The sequence below is a fragment of the Microtus ochrogaster genome, unplaced genomic scaffold (genome assembly GCF_000317375.1).
Source record: "Microtus ochrogaster isolate Prairie Vole_2 unplaced genomic scaffold, MicOch1.0 UNK12, whole genome shotgun sequence".
Classification (NCBI taxonomy): domain Eukaryota; kingdom Metazoa; phylum Chordata; class Mammalia; order Rodentia; family Cricetidae; genus Microtus; species Microtus ochrogaster.
Genome location: NW_004949110.1, coordinates 8,685,670 through 8,689,360, shown reverse-complemented (window position 1 = coordinate 8,689,360; position 3,691 = coordinate 8,685,670).

Below are 3,691 nucleotides of genomic sequence, written 5' to 3'. Positions count from 1 at the left end.
TAGCTCTTGTAGACCAGGCTGGCCTCGAACTCACAGAGATCTGCCTGCCTCTGCCTCCCGAGTGCTGGGATTAAAGGCGTGCGCCACCACCACCCAGCAAGTAAAGGTTTTCTTAATGGTTACTGTATTTGTAATTATTGATTCTCTACTGTTTCATAATGTCTGTTATCTGCTTGTTCCATGATTTCTTGATTAATTACATATTAGCCTGGATGCAAACTTGTTGTGGGATAATGCTTTTGTACCCTGTAAGATTGGTCATTCTTACCAGTTTAATAAAATGCTGATTGACCAGTAGCCAGGCAGGAAGTAAAGGCAGGGCAACCAGACTAAGATAATTCTGGGAAGAGAAAAGGTAGAGTGAATCACAGTCAGATGCAGAGGAAGCAAGATGAGAATGCCTTACTGAAAACAGGTACCAAGCCATGTGACTAAACATAGACAAGTAGATAAGAGTTATGGGTTAATTGAGGTTATTTAGTAAGCCTGAGCTAATAGGCCGAACAGTTTTTAATTAATATAAGCCTTTTTTTTTTTGTTTTTTTGAGACAGGGTTTCTCTGTAGCTTTGGAACCTGTCCTGGAACTAGCTCTTGTAGACCAGGCTGGCCTTGAACTCACAGAGATCTGCCTGTCTCTGCCTGCAAAGTACTGGGATTAAAGGCATGTGTCACCACTTCCCACCACAGAAACTTCTGTCTACAAGTGGTACCAAACATTTGGCGAGAATTTCCACATAAAGCCTAAGAAAACTTTTTAAAAAAGGATTCTAGGTAGACAAGAAGAGAGTGAAGCACAGCTTGTTGGTAACCATCACTACTCTGGTAGGCTCTCTTTGCTGGCAGCAAGCAGAGGCACAGCTCCTTTAAGAAAGGCTTCCTAGCCAGGCGGTGGTGGTGCATAACTTTAATACCAGCACTCGGGAGGCAGAGACAGGCAGATCTCTGTGAGTTCGAGGCCAGCCTGGTCTACAAGAGTTAGTTCCAGGACATGCTCCAAAGCTACAGAGAAACCTATCTTGAAAAATAAAAACAAAACAAAACAACACAAAAAAGGCTTACTGACTCAGTGTTAGCAGCAAAAACCTTGCAACTTTTTCAAGAAGCCCTGCTACCAAACACTGAAATGGTGTTTATGAGCTGCAAGCAACGTGTTTCTTGGTGGTGGTATGGACCTAGTAACTCCACAGAGTGTGGAAATATATGTGGATCCTGCCAGTACCTCTGCCATGAAGCTAGACTCCCAAAAAACTAAGCAATGGGGGTGGAGCCAGCCCACCAAAGCTATAGCTTTAATTTTAGCCTTATTGCTTAGCAGATTAAAGACTCATGTGGTCTGAAAATGATAGAAATATACAGTAAAGATAGATTCAGATGAAAAAAACCTTTAAATGGTGTGCAGTATTTAAAAATATACCTAGGCTTGGGAGAGAAAAGAAAAAGGATAGAGAAATTCCTTTAAAGAAAAAGAAATAGAGTAGTTGGGTGTAGTGGCAACTACACCAGTAGTTTAATCCCAGTACTAGGAGGCAGAGGCAGGCAGATATCTGTGAGTTTGAGGCCAGCCTGGTCTACAGAGTCAGTTCCAGGACAGCCAAAGATACGCAGAGAAACTCTGTCTCAAAAAAACAAAAACAAAAATTAAAAAATAAAAATAAACAGAGTAAAAGAAAAAGGCCATATAAAGATGGAAAATACACAGAGAATTTGGATACTGTCTGTTGTTGTGTTGTCTTTGAATTTTTTGACTGCTGAGGAAGGAACAACAGCTGTTAAGAGACGTTTGATTATAAATGCTGCTGAATTAAATCAACCTATATATTTTAAAAATACCTTAAAAATATGTTACTTTGGGAAAGAGGTTTTGCTTTTGTTTCCACAGGAAAGGAGAGGCTGTGGATTCATTCTGGGTTATGGGAACTAAACTTTGATCAAAGAAGACCCCTTGAAAAAATCTCTGATAGAAGTGGATAGCCCAAATGATTCAACATTCCAGAGGACCCCTGTTGCAGTTTCTTCTGAGTTCTACATCCAGAACAGCTTCAAGACTGCTGACTGAGATGATCCAGCCTCACAGAATACTCCAATCAGAAATTGAGCATAATCCTGAATTTTCTTTTGGTCCCCATAGGATTATCACTGCCCCCAGTTAGCAGGAAGTAGCCTAGAAAACTACACTCACATTCCATAAAAATGGATTATGAGTGTTTGTTTTTGTTTAGAGTTTTGTTTACAAGTTGTTATTGATAATGGTCAGGAAAAAAGCTAAACAAAGGAGATTAGATTAAGAGTTCTAATTTTGAAACAAAGGGGGGAAATGCTGTAGGATAGTGCTTTTGTATACTGACAAGATCTGTCACTTGTATTAGTTTAATAAAATGCTGATTGACCAGTAGGCAGGCAGGAAGTATAGGCAGCATGGCCAGACTAAGAGAATTCTAGGAAGAGGAAAGGCAGCATGAGTCACCAGCCAGACACAGAGGAAGCAAGATGAGAATGCCTCACTGAGAAAAGTACCAAGTCACGTGGCTAAACATAGATAAGAATTACAGGTTAATTTAAGTTGTAAGAGGTAATTAATAATAAGCCTTTGGAGGTTTTGCTTTTGTTTCCGCAGGAAATGAGATGCTGTGGATTCATTCTGGGTTAAGAAAAATAAGGTTTGATCAAAGAAGATCCCCTAAAAACATTCTGTGATAAGAGCAGATGGCCCAGATGATCCAGCATTTCAGAGGACCTCTGCTACTAAACATAGCTAAGAGTTATGGGTTAACTGAAGTTGTTTAAGTTAATAAACCTAAGCTAATAGGCCAAACAGTTTATAATTAATATAAGCCTCTGTGTTTCTTTGGTACTGAATGGCTGCAGACCAGGAAGGACAAAAACTTCTGTCTATGCAAATTGGGTTTAAATCTGTCACTTACTGGTTATATTTCTGGTCTATGTCTAGATATCCCTTGCCCCTTCTCTGTTGTCACTAGAGAAGAGCAAACCACAGTTAAGGAATTGCCTCCATCAGACTGTTCTGTGGTAACGTCTGTGGGATATTTTCTTGATTAATATTAGTGTGTGAGGGCTCAGTCCTGTGTGGCTGGAGATACTCCTGGGCATTGGTCCTGGTTTGTATAAGAAAGCTAGCTAAATGAGCCATAGAAGACAAGTCTATAAACAGAATTCCTCCATGGTCTCTGCTTCAGATTCTGCCTCCGGGTTTCTGCTTGAATTGCTCCCCTGGCTTCCCCTGATGGACTGTAAAGTGTAAGATAAAATAAACCATTTTCTCTTCCAGCTTCTTTTGGTCAGTGTTTTATCACAGTAACAAAGAGAGAAAACTAATGCAGAAATATGTACCTGGTGTGGCTTGTTGTTGTGTTGAGCCTGGCCATTCTTCTTTTGGGGAGGACCACAGCATCATTTGGGCTGGAAAAGTCATTGAATTCTCGGGGCTTATGGTACTTGGAGGGTAACTCTGAGAGCTTCCCTTCCTAGTGGACTGTCAAGTGTAAGGTAAAATAAGTCCTTTCTTTCCCAAGTTGGTTTTGGTCAGTGTTTTATCTCAGCTACAGAAAGCTAACCGGACAGTGTGTTTAATGACTTAGTGATGTGGGAATGATTTCTTATTAATAAAGAAACTGCCTAGGCCCATTTCATAGGCCAACCCTTAGGTAGGCGGAGAAAACAGAACAGGATGCT